Below are 22,361 nucleotides of genomic sequence, written 5' to 3'. Positions count from 1 at the left end.
AAAATGGCATTCAGTTTAAAATAATATGCCTATGACCAAGAGATAAAGTGTGTCTCTGTCATTGAGAGCATGCTTAATACTTTCTTAGATCTGATGTGAGCTCTCTATCCCCTGCTCTCTTTTTTATCTGCTATTCCCTGTTTGGGGTGAGATGAGGAAAAGAAGGAAGGCTTAGATTTAATCAAGCCGGATTTAATGATAAGTCAGTGATTTCCTGAGACTTTGTACACATTAGAGAGACTAACTGACACAGTGTGCTTGTGCTTGGTTCGGCAGTACATACACTAAGATTGGAACGTTACAGAGAAGATTAGCATGGCCCCTGTGAAAGGATGACACACAAATTCATGAGATGTTCCATATGTTTTTTAAAAATGGCAAGAAAGGGCATTTTGCTTGTGTGTTCATGTGACTATGGACTGATTTTACAAGTCCCCTTGAAAGCTTAATTTTGGAAGTCTCCCTGTCCAGGGAGCTCCTTTTTGGACTTGAGTTAAAGATTTTGAAATGTCATTAACAATATGCTTTGTTGTTGTTGTTGTTGTTGTTGTTGTTGTTGTTGTTGTTTTCTGGATAACTACTTCAGGTGTTCTGGTCTAGTAAAAGACAACCCAAGGGAGATGTAATCAACATGGTATGCTTTATGTGATTCACGAGCAGTTCAATTCTGTTGGAGTTTGAGATGTTAGCAAAATACCACTTCCTGTTTTTGAGGGGGAAACGGCATAAAAAGTCATATAAAAAGACTCATAAGACTCTTGGACATCAAATAACTCTTACAAAACACAATTTTAATGAATTAAGTGTAAATGAATCAGGAACATGTGGGTTGAATTTCAGTTGAAATACTCATGGGCTTAAAAATTTTTAAAAAAAAGGGAGAGAAGAATTGTTTGGCTAACAATCGTGTGTATTTTATTGAGCTCTAGTATTTTGGAAAAAAGAAAAAAGAAAAGGAGAACAGCCTTGATTTGGTTGACTGAATTAAAACAACATTGATGTAGACTTTATTTATTTATTTTAAAATTCTATAAAAGTCAGATTGAAAGTATAATTGTTTTTTTTTCCCCTTGGGAACTTGATTCATTTATGTTAAGAGTATTTTCAAGTACAGTAACATTTTGATTAACCAGAACTCTAAGTATTTAGTTGTTTTTTCACAGCCAAAGAAAAAACTAAAAAACAACAGTTCAAGTTGAGTTCATTAGAACTGAGGTAAAGAAAACAGTGGTCATTCAGTTCACTAACCAAGAAGATTCTAAATCCAAAAGCATAGTGAGCCTAGTTAACTAACCACGAGCAAAATGCTAGAAAAACAGCCATGCAGGGGCCAGAGCTCCAAAGATAAAGAAACTAGAAATAACTGGAAAAACCTGTGCTTTGAGAACAAGATTTGAGATAAGAAAGGAATGATTTACAGGAAGAAATATAAACTCAATGGCTAAAAAGCTCTAAGGGACAGTTGGGAGTGGTCAGGTTAGGAAGCAGGGGTACCAGGAGTTGGAAAACTGGAGAAGGGAAAAGCAGAGAAAATAAGAATAGTCAACATGTAATTTCTATGGATATAGATGTTAATCCAGATATAAATGTGAGTTTTCTTACCAGCTTCACATAAATGAAGCTGTAATATGATTCATTATACCTAGGAATTGCTTAGGTTTAGGTATAGTAAAACAATGAATTACAAATTGAAAAGTACTTATATGGCTATTTGTTTAAGCATAAATAAAGTTTTGTTCAGATGAGACACATTCATAATTTGATGGGGATGAAGAATTTAAACTGGGAGACCCTGGGAGACTGGGAGACCTACATCCTGACAGAGGAAAGTCTGCTCTTATTAGAGAAATAAAGAAATGACATAGTAAAGAGCAGAATTGGAGGCTCACCATTTTTCAAGTGTAGGGTAGAAGGAAATCCATATTCTTTCAATTGTTCTTACTAAGCTACATATTTAGTTGGTTTTTTTTTTCCCAAGACCATGAAACTAATCAACAACTTTTTAGAAGCAAAATTGGTCTATAAAGACTATCTAAAAGTCATTTGTCCCAAGACAAGCTAATTTTACTAATATTTTGTTGATTTTCTCTTTTACAGGAGAGGTTAGTATGAGTTTGGAATTTGAAGCTAAAACATATCTCCCGATTTTCCATTTGTTAAGTTAATGGACATCTAGGCTGTCTCCATTTCATAGCTATGGGACCACAACAGCTCCAAGCATGGATGAGAACGTTTCTCATTAGAAGAATATAAAATACTTAGGTAACATTAAACTGTCTATTGAATAAAACTTGGAGTCTTAAAACATTTCTAAATGACAATACTTATTCAATATATGAAAATTTCAACTGATTTTTCTTTAGAAAAGCACAAAATTTGTTTGTAAGGCTATTGTTATTCTTGCATAGATATGAAGCCATGTCATCATTCACAGCATTAGCTACATCTCAGATTTCAAGTGTTCTATGTTAATATGTCCTACATCCAACATGAGTAGTCTTCAGCAGTAGAATTTTACTATCTTTTTATGGAAAGCAGTTAAAAACAACAGCAATAGCCTGAGTTGCTTTTGATGAATTTGCCTTTGAGGTTTCTAAGGCCAATATACCTGACACATCCAAACTAGTGGACTTCTGCAAACCTTTTTAATGTATCCTTCATTTTACCCTATCATTGCCTTCTCCCCTCTCCAATCTCTGCATCCTTAACCCCAAGGTTATTTCCTCGCTTTTTATGTCTCCTATGCTCTACTATGCCCTGTAGTTGAACTTTTTCTTGAGTTAGAAGACCATAAGTTTCCACATAGATTTTCCATGTGTGCTTGGTCATTTTAAGTCAACTTGACACAAACTATAGTCTTCTGAGAGGAGAAATGTCAATTAAGAAAATACCATGCTACAGGCAGGCCAGTAGAGCATTTTATTAATTAGTGACTGACAGAGAAAGGCCAAGTTCATTGTGAGTGGGACAACTCCTTGGCTGGTTATCCTGCATTCTATAAGAATGTAGGCTGAACAAGGCTCAAAGAGTAAGCCAGTTTGTAGCCATGGCCACTGCATCATCTCCTGAATCCATGTTCCTGACATCTTTGAGTTCTTTTCCTGACTTCCTTCAACGGTAGATTCAGATGTGAAAGTGTAAGCCAAATTAACTATTTCCTATCCTACTTTCTTTTGGTTATTTTGTGTCACTGCAACAATGATATACCTAACCAGGACACCATCTACCCTTCCTTTTTGATAAACCTTCCACTGGTACCTCATTTAGCTATTTCCCACAACCCTATATGCTTGAACCTTTCTTCTTCCTATAGTGTTCCTATTCTAATTCATCTGTACTTTACCACCTCCTTTCCTTTAAGGTGACTGTCCATGGGGACATTTGTAGTTCCCTTGATTTCATGTGTATTACAATTTAAGCATTGGAAAGTTCTCAAGTCCATATATGAGTGAGAATTCTGAGTTCATGTCTTGTTGTGCCTGGGTAACCTTGTTATAATCTTTCCATCTCTATTCACTTGTAAATTTCATGATTTTGTTTTCCTTTACAGATGAGTAATATTCCATTGTGTCTATGTATCACATTTTCATATCTGTTCATCACTGAATGTACATCTTGATTGATCCCATTTCCTGGGTGTTCTGCACTGAGCTACAACAAACATGGATTCCTTCTTGCACTCTTTATGAATTATATTTAATTTATAGCATTCAAGTAAATGCCCTTGAATCATAAAAGAAACTTATACAAAACTATTAATGAATATATGTGCACATAAATGAGTATGTATGTGTGTGCATATATGTTAGAGATGAAAAATAAAATGATGTCAGGTGTAAACATTCATATTTGTAATCATAGCTCTCAGGAGGCTGAGGCTAGAAGATTCATCTGAGTTTATGGTTATTATTGGGTCGATTAGTGAGTTTTAAGATAGCCTGAGCTGCAGAATGAGACTCTTTCCATTAAAAATAAGAATCAAATAGAATTATTCCATGTAGATGTTCCATTTAAGCTCACCTCTCATTCTCTTTATTCAAAATTTCCTTCCGAAAATGGTTAAATCCTTTTGGTACACCAGGAAGGAAACCAAATCTCAACTGTATGCAAATTCCTGATGTTCTTCTTCAAGCATCAGGGACAAGTTCATCAGCCAAGTGCATCTCATCTTACCTCAGAGCTTTTTAAGAACTTGATCCTTAAGAACACCTGTTGGGAAGATGGCTTGCAGCTCTCCCTGCTAGATTTCCTCTCTTTTGGATGCTGTTTCACCCAGCTGCTGCTAATTAGAAAAACAAAGCAACTCTCTCTCATGGATGCTGGTTGCTGAAGAAAGCCATAGGGAACATGGAGCCAAAGTACACCACAAGCCTTTTTGTTTTAACCCAAGGGGCCCACTACACTATATTCCCCTTGACTGCAAAACCACAGGAATGTATTCATATCACTAACCCCAAGAGAGGACTTCATGTATGAATGTGGGGAAATGATGAGCAGAATATTAATCCATGATGTATGACCGTATACTTTATTCAAAGAGTTTAAAAAGCCATACGTATTTGAAACAGGGCATCATAAGTTTATCAGCCACAGGAAATGAAAAATAGGGCTAATAACAAGGGATGAAACTTTTCCTGGAAGTTACTGTTTTTAGCAAAAGAGATTTTTCAAATTCTATACACAAGTGATCATACAATCGAGAACACACCAACACAAGAATTCAAAGGTATACCTAAACTGTAGAACTAGGGGAGCCCAAATCTGCAAATAACCATTAATATGTGTTTTAGAATGTTACATTTGCACATATTTACATGTGCTTAATACATTTAATATGTAAAACATTCAAACAATAATTAAGAACATTAAACTTGTTTTATTGTTTAAATATTTATAAAACAAGCTGCAGAAGCAAAAAAAAAAAAAAAAAAAAAAAAAAAAAAAAAAAAAGGAAGGAATTTCCCGAATCCTAAATACTTTTAAAATAATACATATGCTCATCTTAGTACTATACTTTCCTCTGTGTCTTGCACTGAGCATTTCTGAACCATGGCAAATATTTTGTGCTGAATTAAATTATGTATAATAGTGCATATTCATAAACATTCCTCAGGACTAGAGACAAAGTTTAGTGGGTTAAATGCTTGATGTCCAAGCTTGAGGACATGAGTTTACATCCCCAGAACCTATGCAAAATCCAGACTAGGTGGAATTCACCTATAGCTTTAGTGCCATCATAGTCGAAATGGGAGCTCTAGAGCTCACTAATCAGCCTTATCTCAAAAAAACATTTTTTTTTTGCAGAGTGACAAAAAATATAGTTGAAGCTAAATTCTACCTTTCCTCTGCTTATACACAAGTGAACCAGATGAACACACACACACACACACACACACACACACACACACACACACAAATCTCCAACTAAAATCTAAAATTTCTCAGTCATAAAATTCAAGATGTAACTTCAAAATACCTCAAAGATCTTATTATTTTTCTGACTCTACAAACATTTCCCAGTACTGAATATTTTAAAGTTCCCTAAATGATCCAAGAAATCCCCCTCCAAGTGAAAGACTATTTAATAATGATACAGTCGTACTTTCTTTCCTGAGGTGCTGAATTTTATGACTTCAGTTATTTATGTCCATCCACAGACTCAAAACCTTAACTAGAAAGCTCTAGAGACTGAAAAGAATCATGCTTTAAATTGCATGCTGTTCTGCACAGTGAGATAAAATCTTTCTGGATCATAATTGTCCTGCCCAGATAGTGAACCAGTTCTCCATCCAACACATCCATGCCCGGTATGTTTTTTCACACATTAATCCTTTAATAGCAATCACAATACTATATACAAATAATCTTCATTTTAGTTAATAATAGACCCAATCATGTTGGCACTTTAGATATGTCTTGAAGAGCTGAAGCATGTTCTTGGAGTTGAAAGATAAGAACAAAACAATACTTTGAGAAAGCATATTCACATACTTATTATACCTCTTGTTATAATTGTCCTACCTTAAAGTTAATCACTACTATCTCTTACTGTGCCTAACTTATAAATAAAACTATCACAATTATGCAGAAAAGGTAGTAGGTGATCTGTAGTTAACAATGGCTCAATGTATAATTTTCCAACCTTACAACATAGCAAAGGTGATGATCAATCAGTAGACACTTTGCTTCAGATTTTGAGGTTAGATCTATTTGTAGGCTGATGATAGGATGGTATGATAGTCTCAAGATGCTAGTTAATTGTAGTGAGTCACAGCTTTCAAGAAGCCATAGGGCCAGCCAAAGTTCTACAGTATACTATACTGCCAGTGTTTCTAGATACAAGTATTAAATCATATGAGATACCGACCACTGCTTCATATGATAGACTTTTGTAATAAATATAATTTTCCAGCTACAGGCTATTAGGTTATCTAAGTAAATTTATGCTAGACTAAGTTAAGCTATGATGTTTGGAAAACTCGATATATCAAAGGTTTATTTTTGATATAACATTTCCTAATCATATGAGTTTATTGGTATGGAAATTCACCAAAGATCAAGGAGCATTGAAGCACATAAACTCTTACATAAAGTTTCATGTTTTCTCGGCTAGAACCTGAGCACAAATAAAGGGGGGAGTTGTAAATTCTGAAACATTCACCGTTTCAGTTGTCAAAAATCTGGCCAATATTCAGTGTTTTAAAAAGTTATTTGAGAGATTATTGGAGTTGGTCACTATAATGAAAGGTCTGATATAAGGTAATGAAATAAAAATAAAGAAAATAAAATAAATGCATACAAATAAAGTATTTGTAGTAATTGAGGTTTCAAATCAATGAAAATGGGAATGGCATAGATAGAAATAGCAATATCAAAAGCAAGGGTATATTGGCAAATGGGGTCAGATTGGCTTTGTTTTTTTAAAAAAAAAACTAATGCTATTAATTATTTTAAAAATTAATATATTTTAAATAAAATAGAATAACACCACTTTCCCCATTCCTTTCTTTCCTGCAGCACCTCCCAGCTATCATCTCTGGAACTGTCTCAGATGTCCTCCCCCAAACCCTCCCATGTCACCACTCTCAAGTTGATAGCCTCTTTTTCATTGATTATCATTATATATGTTCATGTATGTATTTGACTGCACACTAATACACACACACACACAACACACACACACACACACACACACACACACACACACACACACGGACTATCTGCTGAGTCTATTTTTGTTTTGGGGGTACATACAATTTCAATGATGACCACTCTACATGGGCTGTTTTGGGATATTTGATCACACCTTCTGATTGGTTTAATGAAGAGCTGAATGGCCAATAGCTAAACAGGGAGAATAGACAGTAACTCTGGGTTAAAAAGAGGCAGAATTTTGACAGCCAGACAAGGAGGCAGAAGGATTACAGAATGGAGAAGTGGTAGAGTTACATGGCAGAACACAGGTTAACAGAAATGGATTAATTTAGCTTTAAAGATCTGGTTAGGAAGAAGCTTAAGTTAAGGCTAAGCTTTCATAATTAATAAGATGTCTCTGTGTAATTATTTGGAGGCTGGCAGCCCCCCCAAAAAAAAAATCTGACAAGAAAGACTCACTACATTGGACAACCAATATGAGGGCTAATTTTACAACATATTTTGAGCATTTTTACCTACTATCTTCCAACTCCTCCTATATCTACCTTCTCTACCCTTCCCTTCCTACTCATTCAACTTTGAGGTTTTTGTTTTCTTTTTCTCCCAATCAATCCCAGTTGGTTTGAAGGGACCAGCCCCCCATTTCTGCAGCCATGACAGTAACACGTGCTCGCTTGCCTTGCCTTGCCTTGGTCACTAAGAGGCCAGATGCCTGCCTCGTGGCAAGGAGCCAATCAGAAGTTAGTTGGTGGCACTATGCTTTACAGCTCTGCGTGTACTTTACGGACAAGCGCACAGCAATGACATGCAGGGCATAGCAACCACCCTGGGAAGGCCTATGGGCCATAGCAACCAATTGGCCAATCAACACAGGGCAAGTCCTCCAAGCCTGGAGGCACACCAATCCTGAGCCTGTGCGTACCCCTAGACACTCCCCTTACGCTGCCCTACAAGATTGCTCGGCAGCCGGTTGGAGGTGTCTTTGGTAGCCATCCACCATGGCCGGTGGGTGAAAGACCCGAGCTAACATGGGGTTAGCTCGTTAAAAAACAATAAAGCCTCATGCAGTTTGCACCAAACTCTCGAATCTGCCTGGTGATTGGGGTGACCGAAGATGTGGGCTGAGACCCTGGAGGACTGAGTTTTTCCGGGGGTCTAATAGTTTTGTCCAACCAGTCTTGAGAGAGGGGCTCAACCTTTTTTGTGTGTGACCTTAAATTAGCGGTTACTTCATTAAAGAAACTGACTCTCCTTCTCCCCACAGCTATCAATTGCCAGTAGAGCTTCAAGTAGTATTGGAATTTCATCCCCACCTTCCTCCTACCTCCCGAGCGTTTATCAGGCCACAGATTGCACAGGTCCTGTACATACGTCTCAATTGCTGTGAGTTCATGTGTGCAACTTCCCTGTCTGGAAAAGAGTGCATCCTTGATGTGGTCCACAACCTCTCAACTTCTTTGCACACACAAATGCCCCTCCATGAAGATCGCTGAGCCTTGAAGGGAACAGGTGATTCAGCTGTTCCATTTAGGGCTATGAACGCCACCGTCTCAGATTTTCTACACATAGGTTAATTGACAGTCATATTAATTGCCATTTACTGCAAGGTCTTTTTTTTTTTTTTTTTTTTGCTTTTCTTTAAATTCTCTCATATATTACACACTGACAATAGTTTACTTTACCCTTCTCCTCTCATCCCAGTCCCTCCCCTATTAAGAAATAAAAGGAGCTTGCCATAAAGATATCCTTTATTAGAAAAACACCAGCCAGCTGGGCGTTGGTGGTGCATGCCTTTAATCTCAGCACTCAGGAGGCAAAGGCAGGAGGATCTCTGTGAGTTCGAGGCCAGCCTGGTCTCCCGAGTGAGTGCCAGGATAGGCTCCAAAGCTACACAGAGAAACCCTGTCTCAGAAAAAAAAAACAAAACAAAACAGCAACAACAAAAAAAACAGCATGCCGTGGCAGCAAGGCAGACAGGCCAGAAAGAAGGGGCTCCCACGTGCCTTGCAACCCCTTAAAACCCTATCATGCATCATCCTGACCTCACCTTGACCACGCCCTGACAGGCATGGCTTACACTGTCCCCTACACTCCCCACCACCTCCCCTCCCCCCCCCACATCCATCCTCCCTGCTGACATTTTTCTTCAGAAAAGAGCAGGTCTCCTAGAGATATCAACCATACATAGCATATCAAAACTGAAAGGTCTTCTTATTTGCTAGCCCACAACTTACACATAAACAACAACAACAAAAATTACCTGCACTGTATAAAAGAAAGTTCAGTTAACAAATTAATCTAATGAAACCATTAGATATGTATTTGAGTGTTTTATGTATAAATGTCATATAATATTTGTTACTTGTTATGTTTTCTTTTCAACTGTAGGTTGGCATATAAATATAAATAAAACATTCTAAAGCCATGCCTATGTTGGATCAATATCAAGGAATATTACTATAATTTCTCCCCCAAACAGCTCTATCATTTATTTCCTCATAGGAGAAAAGAAATTATTAATGCTAAAATAGTGACTTAATAATCCTTTCTTTCTCATTTTTAATCAGGACCTGATATACCTTACATTTACTTAAAATACTATGATGTAACTAATATAGAAATAGCTTCCTTTGGGCTGGAGAGATGGCTCAGCTGTCTAGTAAAAACTTAATCTCCTTATTTATGTTGTCCTTATTAAGTTGTCCTTATTAAGTTGTCCTTATTAAGTCTAGGCTCACAATCAAAAATAAATAGCTGCCTTTTAAGGATGAGGAACCTGTGATCCACATAGGTTAAATATCAAAGCTTTCCAAGTTTGCATAATTAATACATAGAAAAGCTTTCTATATACTTGACCCTCATATCATTCTGATGTTACAGCTTTTTGATATAAACTTCAGAATCATCCACTAGTAGAAGCAAAAAGTCATTTCCAGTTATATAGGTCATTTTAAAGCCAACTTTCATACAGCATCACAGCCTGGATCTTCCTTGTTAGACTACAACACTCCTGTGGCACACTTTAGCCTCCAAGAAGTCAAATGGTGGGAGTTGTAAGCAATTTCTTGCCAATATGATGGTACCATGCAGGAGACTATTCAGCACATGACGAGAACTTGAGTAAAGTCTATTAAAAAATACTTCTAAACCACTTTCCTAAATATCAGTCACAAAGAAAAGGGAGAGAAGGATAGAAGGCAGCATGTTCTCAATTTTCCCAAGCGATGAAAGGATCAAAGAGTCTCTCCTTTGTCATCCATGTGGTTAGAGACATCACAATCTGATCTGCGCTATCGCTTGGATGTGTCAACTCCCGACAGATGGCAGGGAGAGTGTTTGGATCCCGATAAGACAGTTACTGGTTTAGTATGGGCTACCCAAGTCAAAATCAAATCTCTGCCATGTCTGAAGCAAATACTGGAACAACATGAAAGACTCAGGGTACCTATAAAGATCAGGGACATGGCAATGGGACTCCAAGACAAAATATCATAAAAGAGGCCTTCTGCAGTAGGAACAACATAAATAAGGAGATTAAGTGTTTACAATAGTTCTTTGAGGAAGGAGAGATGATCCTTCTGTTGGCACTACATGAAACTGATTTTAATCGCTGTAATGGGAGACTTAGATGCTTTGTGAAAGGAAAATTCTATAATAGAACATTTTCAGGGAAAACTGTTAGTTTTTTCTTTGTGGCTAGAAAGTCACATAAAAAGGAAACTCAAGTAATATGGTGGGCTCAGGATAATTGCCATTTGATGAAAGAAAAGATGGGTGTTAGACAGGGCTGTTCTGATGATGAACTGACATACAGCAAGTTTAATTTGCTACAAAACAGTTTCCTGTGGCAAAATAGCCAAATTCAAAGATGATACAGTTCATTTTAAGGGGGCAGCATAAACAAATATTTTTTTAATTCCCTAAAAATCACATTAGCACTGTACCTTGATGAAAGCAAAATGTTGAGTCAGATTGACAATAAATCTATTCCTTCTATAAATTCTTTTCTTTTTGAAATTTGGCAAAATAGGATAATAGCATTTTATTATACCAAAGTTTTCTGTGGGTTTCAAATATTTCATTATTGAACTTGCATTCTGTCAAAGGAGTGTTATATAAGAAATATGAGCAGATAGTTGTCAGTAATATAAAATTGATTGTCATATTAATATTCTACATTTGAAGATGACATAATTTCTAATAGATAAGCAGCCAATTACTGACTATTAGATCTACAATTATATAAATTTACAAAGTCTGCTATATCTAAAATTGACAAGGCAAGAGAGCCCTAATCAGAATCAAACAGATCTCCATAATTTTTAATCTATTTACATTATCTTAAATTTGAGATGTTTGAGAGAGATGTGTGTATGTGTGCATATGTTTGTGTGTGCAAAGGTGCACTTAAAAGCCAGAGGAATTGAGTTGCCTTGAGTGGGTTGTGAGCCTCCTGGCATGGAGGCTAAGACCTGATGTCAGATTCTCAACAACAGTAAAATGAGCTCTTAATCACTGATGCATCACTCCAGCCACCAACAGTATATAAATAAACATTAGAAAGAATAGGAGGAAGAAAATACAGAAATCATATATTCTTGGTTTGGGGTCATAAACTTGTCATTGCTTATATGCTCTGCACCAAGTCACTTCAATCAAATGAACCTAAATTCTGCATTAACTGGACTCAATGTAATAATAGAATTTGCATTTGAAATTCAGAGGTTCAAACAATCAATTATGAAGCAATGTCCTAGTTATTTTGTTTTATTTATTTATTTATTTATTTATTTATTTATTTATTTATTTATTTTGATTAGGCTCATATAGCACAGCTGGCCTTGAACTTTCTGTGTAACCAAGGATCATCTTTAACTGAGTGCCAATCTTCCTGCTTCTACCTTCATAGTGATGGGATTATAGATGTGAACCACACTAGAGTGATGGGTAACAGGTATGAACCACCCTATAAGTATGGGGCCTCAGGTGTGACCCATACTAGAGTGGTAGGGTCCCTGGTGTGACCACACTACAGGTTTGTGTATTGAAGCTGAGTAACTTAGGTAGGCAGGAAACCAAATGAGCCTTATCCCCACATCTTGACCAAAACAGTTGTCAATTGCATTGTTCAGGAAATTGCAATTAATTTTAAGACATGAGTTTAAATAGATTCCCAAAGGTTTCTAATTATAAAAGGTAGCTTGTATATTAAATGTAAAGCATACATACAGAGGAATTGGAATAAATTCCAGTTATTTTACATGTATAGGAAGAGAAAGTTTCATTTCTGTGCTGTGGTGTTTTAAAAGAAAATGGCCCCAAAGGGAGTGGCACTATTAGGAGGTGTGGCTTTGTTGAAGGAAGTGTGTCACTTAGGCATGGGCTTTGAGGTGTCTTTTGATCAAGCTTCCCTCAGTGTGACTGTCAATTGACTTCCTGTTGCCTCTGAGTCAAGATATAGGGACTCTGAGCTCCAGCACCACATCTGCCTGCATGCAGTCATGCTCCATGCCATGATGATAATTGACTGAACCTCTGAAACTGTAAGAGAGCCACCCAAATTAAATGTTTTCTTTATAAGGGTTGTTGTGGTCATGGTGTCTCTTCACAGCAGTGAAAACCCTAACCAAGACAGTGTCCAAACTTTCTTGGCCATCCACTGTTGCCACCAATTAAGAAAATAACTTACCAGTTCTACCAAGAAATGAACCTCATCAGATCATGACAGTTCAACTTCTTAGGAAAGTGCTAACCCAATAGTCAGCATTGCCTGGAAAGAGATCTTAAGACGAAGGCAGAGCAGAAGGAAAGGGAAGTGATGAGACAGGGCTCAACCAAACAAAGCTCTGCTTCCATTTTGTCTTCATAAAATCAACAAGCATGTTAGACTGCAGGGTTCCAGAGATATGTTCCTGGAAAACTCCTTCTTGGAAATGGAAACAGACTAGATGCCAAGCTCACTTCCTTCTAACTTGTGTACTTGTCAGTGAGAAAGAAAGAAGGGTCATGGGAGGTCACTTGTCTCTCTGACATTATGGTTGCGTAAGTGTTTTCACCGCACAGGCCTTTCCCTGGGAATTTATAATTCATGATTCAGGAGGTTTGTGTTATTCCAATAAATGAGATATTCACGGGTAAATGAGTTTATTTCATGTATATGAGTTTGAGTCAATGATCTGGAACATAAACTGAGGTATCTGTCTTTAAAAAGTGATAGTACAACAAGAAATGTGTTCAGAAGCTGTACCACATGTGGGGGCGTGGCTAGCACACACTAGTGACTTCTGGTTTTGATAATTCTATGTTAGAAATTCTGAACCGAAATTTTAATGGATTGGCCATACGTAACTTAGAATACTAATATTACACAAATGGGGAGATACAATCAACAGTTTCTTTATGATATTTGTACTTTTTCATTAGGATGAAAAGAAAAAGTGCCCATAAAGTAAGAAGGGAAAGTGCTCTTTTCTTGGGCAGCCAAACCCTTTTTTTGAAGTAGAACATTTCCCACAAAGAAATTATTTATGTAAATGTATAACTGTTATTGTTCTGAAATTTACTTTGTAAGTAAAAATAAAAATTTACTACTTTCAGTGGTTTGAAAGAAAATGGCCCCCAAAGGAAGTGGCACTATTAGGGAGTGTGGCCTTGTAGGAGGAGTTTTGTCACTATGGATGCAGGCTTGAGATCTCATATATGCTCAAGAGATGCTGAGAGAGACAGTCTACCTTCTGTTGCCTGCATATTAACATGTTAGCAGTTCATTCTCTAGCACCATGTCTGCCTGCACGCTGCCATGATCCCTGCCATGATGATCATAGAATAAACCTCTGAAACTGTAAGCTGCCACCACAACTAACTTTGTCGAGTTTGATTCAATCATTCCTTGTCAGTATTGGAGAAACTCATCCATAGAGCAATTAAAAGACTTCCCAGCACTCGGGAGGCAAAGGTAGATGGATCATTGTGAGTCTGAGGCCAGCCTAATCTATAGGGCAAGTTTAAGGACAGGCTCCAAAGCTACACAGAATAACACTGCCTTGAAAAGCAAAACAACCAAAAATAAAAACCCACAAACAAACAAAAACAACAACAACAAAAACCCTTAATACCTGTTGTTTAAAACCACACTGATCTGGATGTAATCAAAGACAGAACAGCTTCAACAGATACAACAAAATTTTCAGGCAAGACAAGAAAACAAGTATTTTGGCAAACTGTTATCAATGATCAGAGACCAAAGCTAAAAGTACAAATGAATGTCATTAAAATTGAGGATTTGAATGATACAGGTGCAGATGTAACAATTTCACCAAAATCTTGGCATATAAATTAGTCTCTTCAGGAGGTAATGTTCAGCTTTTAGGGACTGGAACTTTATCTCAGGTAAAACCAAGTACAAGATGGGTTGAGTGTGTAGGGCAAGGACAGATAGGAAAATTAAAACCATACCTGACTAACATAGCAATAAACTTATGGGGACGTAATTTGTTACAGCAATTGTAAGCAAATATCATTTCTCCAATCTCAGAAACAAACCATAAAATAATGTTTCTAAGAGATTGTACATAAGCAGGACATAACAGCTGTTGGCCTCTCAAAGATGCCAGCAGCACTACCTTTAAAATAGTCAACTGACAAACCTGTGTGGGTGGAACAATGGCCTTTGACATCAGATAAGTTACAGGTGGAAGAACAGCTAGTCCAGGAGCAGCTAGATGCTCACCATTTGGAAGAATTGACCAATCCTTGGAATTCTTCTGTATTTGTCATTATAAAGAAATCTGGAAGATGGAGAATGCTAATAGATTTAAGAGCCATAAATAAGGTTATTCAGCCCATGGGATCTTTACATTCTGGAATTCCCTTGCCTTTTTATTACCGAAAGGATGGTCTATTATAGTGATTGATTTAAAAGTCTTCCTCTTTACTATACCATTACAAGAATAAGATAGAGAAAACTTTGCCTTCACAGTGCCTACTTATAAAAATTTCCAGTCTGTTAAAAGTACCATTGGAAAATTCTTCCACAAAGAATGTTAAACAGTCATATCATCTTATGTCAATATTTTGTACAACATCCATTAGAACTAATTTGTAAACTTTCCTCAATTCATAGTTTACCATTATATAGATGATATGTTACTGGCTGATTCAGATGTAGATACTTTAGAAAAAGTGTTTGATGAAGTAAAGAGAAATACAGCTTTTGGAGGATTACAGATTGCTCTTGAAAAAATACAATGAAGTGATTCTATTCAATATTTAGGATATAAGAGATTTATAGAAAATTCAACCACAGACAGTACTTATCAATAGAGATCAATTATGAACTCTTAATTATTGTCAAAAATGGTTGGGAGATATTAAATGGCAATGGCCCACAATAGGATTAACTACTCTGCAAGGATCTGGCCTGTATCAGTCCCATGCTACAGAGGCCATCTATTCCAGACTGATGTCTTTGGGGCTGCGATTTGAAACAGCTGAACAGCCCCAGGTCTGACCCTGAGTCAGGGAGTGTGGATGAGGGAAGTCCTAGCTACCCAATGGCATTAAGGACAAGACAGAGACATCTTGATATCTCAGGAGGGCTCCCAGTCTGCACTGGAGACCACGGTTTATTCCAGCATCATCTTAAATAACGTTCCAAAACCTGGGGTACTGGCAGAAGACATCTTTTATTCTGTATACAGGGCTAACTAGAAAACACTTCCTTTAATCCTACCCTCAGACATTCTACAAGTGTGTATCCTACTAGCCTTCTAGCACATCCCACTAGTCCCCAGGCATGTTTCACTAGCCCTCAGGTTAGGTGTGGGCCTACCCAGGGCCTAGGTCTATTGTTGTACAAACTAGAAGACATTCTCCACCATGGCCAGGCCATTCAGAGATAACCACCAGACATCTAAAAGACAATAGGAGTTCTGAACTCCTAGAATTAAACTGAGGCCTATTTCTGAAAATATTAAATTCTGGCCACGATACTACTCAGGAACTAAGTAATTTCTTCCAAACCTTACAAAGTGATAAGGATTTAAATAGTCCAAGAAAACTATCAGATGAGGTTGAGAGAGAATTGGCTCCGGTACAAAAGAAATTACAGAATGCACATGTGGATCACTTGGATTCAGAGATAGATTGTATCTTGGTCATTCTATCATCTACTCATTCTCCTATAGCAATTCTTATGAAGACAGAAGAAAACATCTTAGAATGGATACTTTTACCACAGAAACAGAGTGGAAAATTAAAGACCTATGTAGAAAAGTTTTCTGAATTGATTTTGAAAGGGAAATTGAGACTTCATCAATTTATAGGAATAGACCCAACAGAAATTGTGGTACCTTTTATTAATGCTATAATTGATGCATTATGGGCAGAAAATGAACATTGGCAAATAACTTGCCATAACTTTTTCTAAGAGATTAGCAACAAATATTTCAAAAGCAAGGGACTTTGAACTTTGAACTTTTAAGTAAGCTTGAGAGTGTTATAGACTATGGAGACTTTTGAAGTACTGAATGAATTTTTCCATTATCATATGGCTACAAACCTTTGGGGGCCAAGTTGTGGAATGTGGTAGTTTGAAAGAAAATGGCCCTAAAAATGAGTAACACTATTAGAAGGTGTGGCCTTGGTGAAAAAAAAGTGTCACTGTGAAGGTAGGCTTGAGGTCTCATATATCTTCAAGCCATGCCTCATGAGACAGTCTACTGCCTGTTGCCTACATATCAACAAGTAGCAGCTCCTCCAGCATTGTGCCTGCCTGCATGCCTCCCTGCTCCTGGCCTATTATGATTATAATAGACTGAACCTCTGAAACTGTAAGATAGCACCTAAATAAGTAATTTCCTTTAGAAACGTTGCCTTGGTCCTGGTGTCTCTTCATGTCTATAGAAACTGTAAGTAAGACACTTCGGTTTCTTGATGATGACTGGTTGTGAGAGTAAAGCAGAAATTTCATTAAAAAAAAAGACCAATCATTATAACATCAGACTTCATTGGATTATAATTAATTAGGAAGAATTATATGTGCTATTTATTATAATCTAACAATATGAAAATAAATTTAACATTCATGTCATTCATTTAGAGAATATCATGACCTAATTTAGGCTGCAGAAATTTGCAAACCCTCTCATAATCTCTCTGTGAGTAGCAACATGGCAGTGGGATATAACTTGGTCTAGCCTGTTTTATATACTCCATATAAACACTTGTAATGCATTTGTATGGAGACATCTTTTTATTAGTTATTACTATTAGTTGTTATCTTAAATGAATATTGAAGATCGCATGCATTTTTCTCTTGTTATATTGTTATAATTCACATAAAATATAACCACTATATAAAATTTTTAGAATTTTTTATAAAATGTGGATTTTGAGGAGAATTGATTGATCATTGTCGGATTTCATGATTGAAAAAAAAACAGAGTATATAATTTCTATGTGGAAATTACCATATTCAAATGAAACCAGGATATAGGGAAAGGGGAACACTTATTCATTGCTATGGGAGTACACGCTGATACAGCTACTATAGAAATAATTATGGAAGTTTCTCAAAAAGATTAAAATTGGTCTATCAGAAAATCCAGCTGAACCAATCTTGGGCATATACCCAAAGGACTTAATATCTTACTACAGAGATATTTCTCGATCCATGTTCATCAATTCACTATTCATAGTAACCAGAGATTGGAAATAGCCGAGATACCTATCATCTGATAAATAGAAAATAAAAATATGGTACATTTACATACTGGAATATTATGAATAAATGAAATGATTAAATCTGAAGAAAAAGGATGGACCTGAAAATAATCGCCCTGCAGGAGGTTGCTCAGACCCAGAGTAACATATGCTGCATGTTTTCTCTGATGAGTGGATGTTAGCTTTTAAATTTTAGATATATGTAACTCATTTAGAATAACCATAGAGGTTAGGTAGTACATCAGGGATTAATGTTGGTGGCAGGACATTCCAAAAGGAAAAAAAAAGAGAGAGAAAAGGATAGGGAATAGAACATAGTATAATTAAAGGATAAAGAAGAAACTAAAATGGGAGATTAAACAGACAATGGGATAGAAGGGCATGGTGCACTAGGAAATATTAGGGAGAAACTAACACCATATCGAAACCTACTATCGTAGAATCACCCTAAAATATTCAAAAGGAATTTAAATGGATTTATCATACAATGGGAAAAAAATACTCTAACTAGATATCATACGTTACAAAGTAAACCCCCAGTACCCAGAATGTATTACATCTTGTTGGATATTTGAACATATGGGTACCATAAAAAGCCCTTAAACATTACAGTCATTGCCAAGGCTAGGCTACTGGTTAACCCCCTCAACCTGGCAGTAAGATCCTATTGCTGAAGACAATAATTTCTTAGTTCTGCAAACACTGAGGAATCAAGCTGAAGTCCACAACAAGCTTCACTTGTATTTACCAGTGTTGAAAATGCTGGAAGGTGTTCTTCATGGTGCCAGCGAACAGAGAAATTATCATTCTAACCATTTACCAAGTGACATCCAGTTACCAGTCTGGTACATTGGTACAGTGGCACAAATATTAGGGTATCAAAAAGCAATTTTTCAATTTTTGTAGGATTTATGTCTCACTCCATGAAATGGAGCTCACATTGACTCTGTAAATTAGACCAAGGATCTGAGACTAGATGGGTGATAGGTCATGATTAAAAAAAAAAAAAAACTACTACTACTACTACTACTACTACTACTACTACTACTACTACTACTACTATTCTAAGTAAAACAAACAGGGAAAAATATTTCAAGCATTTTGATCCATGAAGTTCTACAAATATTCAAGTGTAAAACAGCATCATGATAGCTGAAAACACTGGCATTTTTCAAAGATTTGACTAATGCTTATTTCTGTAGTTTCTAATTTTGTATCATATTTTAAAAGTGCTACATTTGACTTCTTCTACTCAGTAGAAATCAAAATTTCATGAGATGATTTTTAACTATTAGTGGACAGATGGGAAGGGACTTTTGTTTTCCATGAGTGTATTTGCTGACTTTATCAGAAGTGCAAGGGAAAATGTTCTCTAAGGGAAAGAACCAGTTCTCACATGTACTAAGATTTCAAGCATCATTACAACAAAAGATACCTCATGCTGAAGGTTGTCAGATGTGGAGGTGTGTTTTCCTAGCGTAATATCCTGACTGCCTTTTATTCCCTACAGGAGTATCCTGACTGTATACCCTTTGATTACATACACCAGTATTGAGTCAGGCAGAAACTGAAATCATCATTGCAGATATCTTATGTCTCCTAATACCAGGTACAATGAATTCATCAAGCTATATGTTTATACACACACATGCACTGCACACACACACACACACACACACACACACACACACACACACACACACACACACACACAAATTGAACACATAGTAGAATATCTTCACTTCTGGAGTTCATAGGACTTTCCCTATAATTGTGCTAAACACTACTTTCTATTACATTGATGAATCTTGTTTTACTCTCAAGCGCTGTGGGAAAGTGTGTATGGATGCACTCATGCATGCTTGGCTCTATGAGATTTACACATCTGGGTTTTTTTTCTCTCTCTCTCTGCTACAATCACATTTACATACACTGAAGTGAGTGGTTCATCAGCTTGCCCTGCAAATTTTTCTTGACAACTAGGGATCTTTCCCTATGTTAATTGATGATCTTCTTTTGGACATAAAAATTCAAATTGTAAACCAAAGTCACATAAAGTGGAAACATTGTCCTTATCAAATCTTGCATAAAACTACAAGGGTGAGGAAACACGACCTATCTGTAAAGCAAGGACTGAGTGGAGTATCAATGCAGTCCTTCCTAGAGTTGTCACTGGGAACCCTCCCGGATAATTAAATAAGAGTCAATGTAAAACATAATGTCATATGCTTAGTTTTCACACTTAAAGACACTGTGTCATCTACTATTTAATATATAAATGTGTTGTTTTAAATACAATACTAATTATAAACATCCAGAAAGGAAATGACTGTGTGTCTAGCAATGCTGTTCTGGCCCTCAGAACATCAATTCATGATGTGAATTTGATGTGATTAGAATGTTTCCAGATTTTTCAATACAAATATTTTTTGTGTGAACAAATTAACACTCCTCTAAATTTATGTTTAAGTATGAGATGTGTATACTTATATGTTATCTAAGTTAGTTGTATGTGAACACAAGTTTAAGAGAAAAAAATAAAATGAACTGACAGTGAAGGATTCCATCATTAAGAGTAATTGTGTGTGTGAGTGGGAGATTGTGCTTTAATTTTTTTTTAACTTAAGTGTGACTAACTGATTCATGATGAACTGAACAGACAATGAATCTAGTCATGTTATAAATCTCCATCCTTCACTCAAAACAGCCTGGTACATAAGGCTAAAATGTTGAGTAGGATTTTGCTGAATTGGTCTGCTTTTGACCACTTTCTAAAAGACTTCATTGACATTATTATACAGAAGAGAATATAAACTGTGTTTCTTGGCAAAAAAAGTGAAGTAAAGAATAAGCATCACAAATGGAGAATGAGAGAATTGTGATAATTTCACTCACCATTTAGTAGATTCACTCTGGAGCTAATTTGGGCTCTTTAAGTTCTGCTTGGTCCAGTAGCTGTGGGAAAAAAACAAAAATGGTTCCATTAATCATTCACATGAGATTAGTTGATGATGATAAAATGACACTCACTCATGAAAGTATGCTTACATTATTCCACTTGTATATATTATACATGATGTAGTTAACAAATAAAACATATGATGAAAAGGTTCCATAGAATAAATATTCTGGCATTGGAATTCACTGGTAATTTAAAGCTCATTTTATAAAATGTCATTTAATTTCCAGGGACTATAAATTAACATTATAGTATTAAAGTGTCATTCATCTAGTGTTGAGTTACAACTTTTGGCAGAGTCAATTGCTTTATTTCAGACACTATTTTTCTCAAAAGCCATTATTAAGTTACACTTCCACAAGGTTGACCAATAGCTTATGGTAACATTATAACCTTCATTATTGTTCATCTAAATCCCCTGGTTTGAGGAACTTAGAAGAAGCTGTGGCTTCTAAAAGTTTAAATATCAACAAGGATATGAAATAGCCAAAACTATTTGGCTTATCTTCACACCATAGTTTAAAATATCCTAAACACTCCAAATTGTTCTTCAGGGAGTACCAATTAATGCACATGGGCACAACACAATATTGTCATTTATTTACTATGTGAAAACAGAACTTAGGGACCTTATACACAGCAAAATTATTAAGGAAAGCCTTTTTCATCATATGTTTTATTTGTTAACTACATCATGCATAATATATACAAGTGGAATAATGTAAGCATACTTTCATGAGTGTTGTGTCATATTGAAAACTGGAGTCCATTCAATAATCAACAAGGAAAACAACAAGTTGTGAAGTTACCTCACAATGTACAGATTGTTGGAATTCTTCTTGATTAATTTCATTAATATGAGAAAAATTATGGGGAGTCTTCTATGAGTGAGTCAAAATGGCAAGTAATTTGAGTGCCTAACAACTAGTTCTACTTTTCTGTAAAGAACAGTGTAGTTCCTGGCATACGGTCTTGTTAAACTACATATATGTCTTCTACATATTAATATTATTTCTGGACAATGTGGAAGGAAACAGTGATAAAAGTTTGTAACTGAAGTTAAGAACTTCTAAACATCATAAAAGCCCATCTGCATTAGAATTGAAAGTAACATTTTAGCCAAAGGATCAAAGTAATGCTTACATTACACAACTTCATTCATAGTCCAAAGCCATTCTTATAGACTGCATTTATATACCAAGTGGTTAGGACAACACATGCTTTGTTTCTCTATACTTTACATTAAAAATGTTTTTGTGTGAGTAAATATAGCTAGGACAGTGACACTTTTCCCAACCTCCATGGCTGTGATCTTATGAACATCTTATTAAGGAGAAAGGAATGTAAGACAAATCTATTTGGAAAGATTAACATTAATTTTTCCCCTTTTTGTGGAGTACTAAAAATAAATCTGAAGTATAATATTTAACTCACCCCAAGTATAAAAATCCAAAGTTTCATATCCACAAAATTTTAAAACCTGAATGATTAAAATATAGCCCAAAATATTTTAAAGATATTCCTT

General features: G+C 36.1%; 1 non-coding gene across 1 annotated transcript; it reads left to right on the top strand.

The window, feature by feature from the left end:
- Nucleotides 1-260: 260 nt before the first annotated feature.
- Nucleotides 261-367, top strand: LOC113835431. The gene has a single exon (XR_003484976.1). It is a non-coding gene; the product is annotated as a U6 spliceosomal RNA (small nuclear RNA).
- The last annotated feature ends 21,994 nt before the right edge of the window (nt 368-22,361 follow it).

This window comes from Cricetulus griseus, chromosome 4, assembly GCF_003668045.3.
Source record: "Cricetulus griseus strain 17A/GY chromosome 4, alternate assembly CriGri-PICRH-1.0, whole genome shotgun sequence".
NCBI classification, from domain to species: Eukaryota; Metazoa; Chordata; class Mammalia; order Rodentia; family Cricetidae; genus Cricetulus; species Cricetulus griseus.
Note: the sequence above shows the minus strand (reverse complement) of the source record. Positions and strands in the feature narration are given on the sequence as shown.